This window comes from Artemia sp. Qi Xiang Cuo, chromosome 13, assembly GCF_049724085.1.
Source record: "Artemia sp. Qi Xiang Cuo chromosome 13, ASM4972408v1, whole genome shotgun sequence".
NCBI classification, from domain to species: domain Eukaryota; kingdom Metazoa; phylum Arthropoda; class Branchiopoda; order Anostraca; family Artemiidae; genus Artemia; species Artemia sp. Qi Xiang Cuo.
Window position 1 is genome coordinate 53,657,821 of NC_142806.1, and position 7,718 is coordinate 53,665,538.

Consider the following 7,718-nt stretch of genomic DNA (forward strand, 5'->3'; position numbering starts at 1 on the left):
AAAGACGGAGGAAGATTTGCTAGACATTTTCCAGAGAAATTTCCAACAGATTGTTTGAATACTTGACTGACTGGCCGTATCTCAAACAGTAGGCTGCGTCGAAAATGGGGCTTAATCCTACTTTTTAGGACTATAATGAACAAAGGTAAAGATGGCTACGAGACGTTCTGTGAATGTAGGATGACAGATTGCAAAAGATTGTCCTTGTCGGCCCACCATCTGCGGCCAAGCGAAAAATTAGGTCGAAGGATGTAATAAGAAAATATTTAAGGGAAAAGAAAACTTCTTGGGAGGCGTTAAAAGAAGGAGGCTTTGAATATATTGGGAAGGAGGGGAGCATGTGCAGCTATGTTAGCCTCAGGCAGCTTGGCACTGTAGTAAGTTGTTAGCGGTAGCAGTAGTACTAGCATTTATAACTACAATAGTACATATAAAACTGAAACTTAACCAGAAATTGAAAGAGGAAAGCATTTTTTTATTTTTAACATAGCACACAAAAACATTGTTTTCTGATTGGCTGATTCATTAGTGTCTTTTCCGTAAATGCCAATAGAAAATACGACCTTTTACGATCTTTTCCGTAAATGTCAATAGAAAATACGACTTAAAATATGACCAAAAATCATTGCTTTATTTTCAAAATAGACCTTGAGAAACTGCTTAAATATTGCGATGAAAACATTAACTCTACGAGTATAATAAAAAAGTAATTCATTATAATTGCAAGTGTTCTTTAAAATCATTAAAAAATGAACTAATTAAATTGAAAGTCACTTCCTATACAATTAAATCTGTTGGAGCAGCTTTTTATCTTATTTTATTGTTCTGCTACCCAAGGTCAATCCATAGGGGTTAATTCCATGGGCAGGAGGACGGTTGACCCGCTAGACTTTGAAACTCTTTTTGTATTTTTATAAAAATGCCTATAAAAACAAAATGTCCCCCTAGATTGTAAAAAATAGCTTTCTTTATCTTTATTTGAAAAAAAAAATCCCTACCCAACCCAAATGTTTGTGAGTCGGTATTATTGGGCTGACCATAGAATCATCTTCTCCGCACCTCTCCTAGATATGACTATATCATACAAGTGACCATGGAGTTTTTGAGGAGGGCTTATTCGAACGAAAATCTTTATTTGTAGTGCCCTTATCACGTGGCTAAAGATCATACCAGAGCGAAGTGCTAATTGTAGCTAAATAGACCTCGAAAACCAAATGTTAGCCTTAACAAGGCTAAGTTTTTATTTAGTGGAAATTTTGTGACAGTCAACCAATCTAAAATATTCTGAAACCGCTATTTAAAACCTCCTATGTTCTGAAGATATAATTATGCCGCAAAATGAAGCATTTCGTCCTTAAATCTTATGCAGCGCAATAGCGCTACCTAAGTAAAGAGCGATGTGTGCGCAATATATTATTTATTCTTTTTTTTTTGGTTTGTTTGTTTGTTTTAAACCAGGGCATTTCGTATCAAAGAAGTTGTTGTAGGAACTTCGAAAAGGACTCATTCGATTGGAAATTGTAAGGGCTAGTGCCCTTTTTAATTGTCGAAAGTGATTGGAGGGCAGCTAACCACCCTCCCACGCTACTGTTTCCCCAAAGACATCCAATCGAAACTTTTGAGATGGTAATTTAGTTCAATGTAGTTGAACTAAATTTTAATTTCTGGGGGCATATATGGTTTCTATAGAAAGGGTGGTCGTAGAAACTTCGGAGGAGGTACATTGGATTGGTAGCAAGTTCTAATTATTTATTTATTTATTCATTTTATTTATAACCCACATACATGAGCAAAAACAGTGGAGTAAAAAAGAAAAGAAAGAAAGAAAAAATTCACTACAAAAAAATGACAAATAAATAATTAACCAAATATATCAAACAGCACTAAACAACCGGATGAGGCGATGATGAGGACACAGCCTTAAACACGCTTCAGGGGTAATTACATGTTGATGATGGTGCAGAATACGCATAATATCAGTAGCACCAAACCGAGAAATTATTTTTCTATTACGGTAGGAACGTGGCAAATAAAGAAGAAACTTGCAGTACCAGAAATAATAAATGTGGGTTAGATTCAGATCGCTTTCTCGAAGCAGAGGGTAAAGTCCAGACACAAAAAGTATAGCATGATCACAAAAAGTCGAGTAAAATTTCGCGAGACCATGCCTATTATAACGACCGCGATTAGCAACAATCTTGGCATAACCAATTTTTAATTTATCTTTAGTATCAGATACAGTTTTTCGCCGGAGAGCTGAAACTGAATCGCAAATCGAGATCCCAAGCCACCTGAGACTAGAAACACGGGGAATAATAAAAAGACGGCAATTTAAACCACCCGTACTAAACTTATCATTAAACGACAAATATTCACATTTGGCAATATTTAGGGATAAACCAATTTTAGCAAGAGAAGAAAGGACTTTATTAACACTCTTTGCTAACCCAACTTTCGATCGACTAATAAGCAGCAGATCTTTGGAGTATCCAAGGTAAGACACATCCGAAAATCCGGTAAAACAGGTAGAGGGTATCTTCGAAAGAACACTTGATAAACAAGCACTGAAAATATATGGAGAAAGCACCCGTCCCTGTCTAACACCACAGCGAACAGGTATATTCCCAAAAATCTCACCATTTGATTTCAATCTTACAAAAGAATTAAGATACCAAAATTTTAAAACCAAAAGAATAAAGGCGTTTGTCCCTAGCTCATATAAAGAGTAAAGGGCCTGTGAATGAACAACACTGTCGAATGCTTAGGACACATCAAGGGCACATATATGCAGAGCTTGTCCCTTAACGCTATTATCTCTTAAAAGAACTGAAATGGCTCTATGCGCATGCTGGCAACCAATTCGTTTTTTAAACCCAAACTGATTTGCATCATAGTTAACTAGGTCAATAACACGAGGTAATAAAATATGGTCAAATAACTTACTAAAATTACATGCGACAGTTATAGGCCTATACGAATCACACTTATTAGGATCTTTACCTTGCTTCAAAATCGAGGTAACCGTGCCACCAAGGAAACTATCAGGAACAACGGAATTACAAACACACATTTGAAATAAAAGCTGTAAATGAGATAGCAACTCTTTTGAATGCGGATTCAAATGAAAAGCGCAAATACCATCTATATCAGAGGACTGAGATTTCAGTCACTTAATCGACGCCATAATGGCGTCATCAGAATCGGGAATGACATTTTGTTATGACACTTTAGGGGGTAAACAACGAGACAAAAGAATCGAAAACCGAGCGTGAACAGTATAATTTACTACAGAAAATAAACCTGAATAATGCTGAATCCAGGGTCGTTGCGGTATGTTGTCAACATATGAACCATCAAGTCTCAAAGAATTAACAACACGCTTCCATTCATTGGAACTTTTCGGAAATTCGGCACCAGATTCCCGAACAGATCGTAATCAACGCTTAAAAGCAATTTTAGTTTTCCGTTTAATGTTAAAAACATTACCACTAGACGGACGCCCGCAAGCAATCCAAATTCGGAGCCACAATTTTGCTTGATTTTTAATTTTCTTCAACTCAGGGTTATACGAGTACGGCAACGAACCATTTCACTAGGAACTGCGACTTCTTCAGCCTTCTTCATGCAGTCTACAATGCCATAATAATACATTTTTAATTGGGCTCGAGCATTTGATAAAAAAACACTGCAACATAACAGGTTATATGGTACTTTAATACTGTGCAACCGGGAGGCTAGAGTAGCCAGATATACAGGCCAATTTGTACAATTCCAATTACGATTTTCAAACCACTTGGAATTATTTACACGAAGAGAGTTAATCACCAAATTAGCAGAAATAGAAACTTGTAACGATAAGGGTAGGTGGTCATAGTCCCTCTCTTCTTCGTCAAAGTGAACGGTAGATGTCGGTAGATCGGCTGAGCAGACACAATGGTCAAGGTTAGAGCGAGAACCAGTATTATTAATATATGTATAGGGCAAATCTTTATTTATAATCCGAAAGCCGGGGGAAGGCTATTTAAGAGGGTTTCAGATCGGGGAGACGTCAAATTTATATCACAATTCAAATCACCGATTAATAACAAATCATACCCATTCGCACAGATCCTATCGATTAAATTCTTAAACTTGACACAGGTCTTAGTAAATGCAGTAAAAGAAAGCATATTGTTCTGATTATGCGGCAGGTAAACGTTAATTACAACAGTATTGCCAAATCTGATCGCAAGATAATGATTATCAGAACCATAACACTTAGGGGGAAATTGCAGAGTTGACGCTTGATGATACACGCCAGACCTCCTGAGGGTCGACCACATGTACGCCGTGCATTTGTGGTAAATATGATCAGGACTTCTACGCAAAAAATTGACGCTGGCACCGGTCAATAAGTGTTCTTGAAGTAACACTATATCAAAAGTGCTCAACAAACTGTCAGTGCAAATATCTTTGTCCTTGGTTCAATTAATATTAAAAGAGCATATACTAGTATATTTTAAACTCATTTCTGATCAGATTTTGGAACAATTTCACGAAGCTTAGGACATTTAAGGCTATAAGATACATGATCGCCAGCACAATTCGCACATTTGGGGGCAGGTTGCAAGACGAGTCTTGGGTTGACTCATGAGGACCCAAACATCTCGCATATTTTAGAAAAGGGCTCTTGCATGTAGCTAAAAGGTGGTCAGGAGACCGGCCCTTGTGGCAGCAGCGAGGAATAGCTTTGAACTAAACAACACCTAGAAATTCATAATCAATTTTTAAACCAAATCTAAGCGCATATTTAAGTGCAGAATTGTCCCGAAATGCGAGCTTAACCGTCTTAGAATTATTAATTCTAGTGGCATCAGCGACTCCATCACAATCCATTATATTCGATAAATCATAATCATGCTCAATTCCTCTATGGCTTTTTCTTAATTGGAAAAGTAAGAGACGACCTGGCTACAACCTACGATTATGACATCATTGATCAATCTTTAACATGAAATTATAATCTTATTTTAGTTACTATAGACTGGAAGTTTGTTCTTTACTGTAATACGTCATATATGGTTATGATTGCTTAAAATTTGAAAATATGAAAAGACGTCTAAAATGCAGTTTTTTGTAAAAAGTGATTCTATTTTTAATTTTTTTTTTGTTTTTTGAATAAAAAACGCACTAGAACTTTTAATTTTTGTTCAAATAATCCCTCTCGTGAAATTCTAGGACCTCTGGGTCGATACGATCACCCCTGGGGAAAAGAAGAAAAAAAAGCCAAATAAACACGCATTCGTGATCTTTCTCTGGCAACAAATACAAAATTCCACATTTTTGCAGATAGGAGCTTGAAACCTCTGCAGTACAGTTCTCTGATACGCTGAATCTAATGGTGTGGTTTTCATTAAGATTGTATGACTTTTAGGGGGTGTTTTTCCCTTTTTTTGAAAATAAGGCGAATTTTCTCAGGCTCGTAACTGTTGGATATGAGTAAACTTAGATTTTGTTTCATATATAAGTTTCATATATTGTTTAACTCTTAGATTTAAATTATTATAATTTTGTTAATCAATATTCTTACAAAGACAATTTTTTAACAGCAGCAAGAGGGAAACCATGCCCATTAGCATCCACAGCAAAACGATTGAAATCGAGTTTCATATATATATTTCATAAATATATGAAACTTATATATTTAAAATCAGCATAAAAATCCGATTCTTTTGATGTATCTATTGATATTAAAATTAGGTTTTTTAGAGTTTCAGTTACTATTGAGACGAGTCGCTCTAACTATACAGTTTGTTACCACGAACTGTTTGAAAAGTCAAAGGCTTTTCCGCTGTGTGGTATATATAGAATAAGATTTATTTTTCATACAATTTATATAGTCTAATGACAAAAAGAGACTGGGCGTAGCAAAGGGGTATTTTCTGTGACATCGACACGACAAGGGTCAATATCACAGAAAACAGAGGAGAGTCTAATATAGACAGTCAATTTGTTAAGTTTTAAGATTTTATATTTAGATAGGAGGTTCTTAGTCCACTTCCACCCCCTATCTTGAAAATGCCTTCGCAGCACACAGATCAAGATTCATAGTATTATGTTTTATTGTACAATGTTACAGAAAATACGTTATATCACGTGGTTCATATATCACGTGGCCGTATAATTAAGTGTCCCTCAGGGGGCAAAGTTAAGTAACGCACCTAGATAGTGAAGTTTTTATCATTGTTTTGAAGAGGCTTCAGAGTTTTATAGCGCCTCCTTCAATTGTACATCCGTGCTTAACCCTTACTGTTCAAAAAATACGCACTAGAAAATATCAAGAATTAGTTGTTATTTCATCTAATTTTTATAAATATATCTTATAATAATCTATTAATTAATTTCTATAGATATATCTAATTTTATAAATATATCACAGAAAAATTTCACCCCGCATACTTCGAGCTCAATTTGCTGCATCATGATTGCAGCAGAAGCTGCAACCTAGTAAAGAGCAAAACGGCCTATCCCAATCAAACGTCTGAAAACGTGTTTTGGAAAAAAAAAGTCTCTCGATAAGATTGCCATTTGACGCTGATTCTGGAATGGTAATGGTAGAAGGCTCATTTGAAAGATATCACCACATCTAGTATCCTTTTCACGTAAAATCAATTTAAAATCCCTTTTCTTGGGGGAAGGGGTATACTTATAGAGATATACATATACGTATTATCTCTTTCTAATAATATCTGCAATAAAACTTATTTGACTAGAATGAGTAATTTCTATAATTTACGACACTTTCCACAGGGACCATAAGACAGTGGTTACAATTCACTAAAATGGGAGGGGGGGGGGGTGAAATTGTGTTCTTCAGAATCTAAGTGAGCAATTTATTTGTGTATACTTTTTTGTGTGTTTTTTTCCTGATTCAATGAAAATACTAAGAACTGACATTTTTCAAATAATACTGGGGAATTCTGGGGGGCAAATGTGAAAAAACGAGTAAGAAGCGATATTAGCGATAAAAAGCATTATCCATTACCGTGAATCTTTTATTACAGTTCGTTACCATGAACTATTTGATGTCCCCCCCTCCATTAACGCCACTACTAATTGAGTCTTGTCCCGATATATAATACAGTCAAACTTGACAATACACCGCTGTTCTGTACTGTAGTCACAGTACAGGAGCCATAAGGCTCCTCCCGGATCGAAGATTAAAATTGAACTTACTCAGTAATAACAATCTTGGTTGGTTGATGCGATAATATAGGATCTTTACATGTTTCTTTGGTAGTAATTCATTTTTTTTTTTTTTGTAATAATCAATTGGTTTTAGTAAAATTTTTCTCCAATATTTGTTGAATGGTAATAACAATAATTTTTTTTTGTAATTTGTAATACATGGAATACTCTGAAAACCTGTTTATGACAACTTTCAAGGAAAATGACAATATTGGTAATGTAGCCTTCCATTCCTGTCAAATGTTGGAATCCTGAAAGATGTTTCCTTCTTTCCTTAATTCAGTGTCTGGTTTATTCTTTGGAAATGTTTCCCCTCAATATCACGTAAAAATCAGACATATATAAGGATTATAATAGTTAAATTTGGGACACAGGTAAGCTTGATTCCGTTACCGATCCAGAAAGCGCTTTATTTTCAGACTTGGCGCTTCCTAAGTTCTAAAACTGCATGACAACATATGGAGGTCTTTTACATTGAGTTTCTCGTGTTT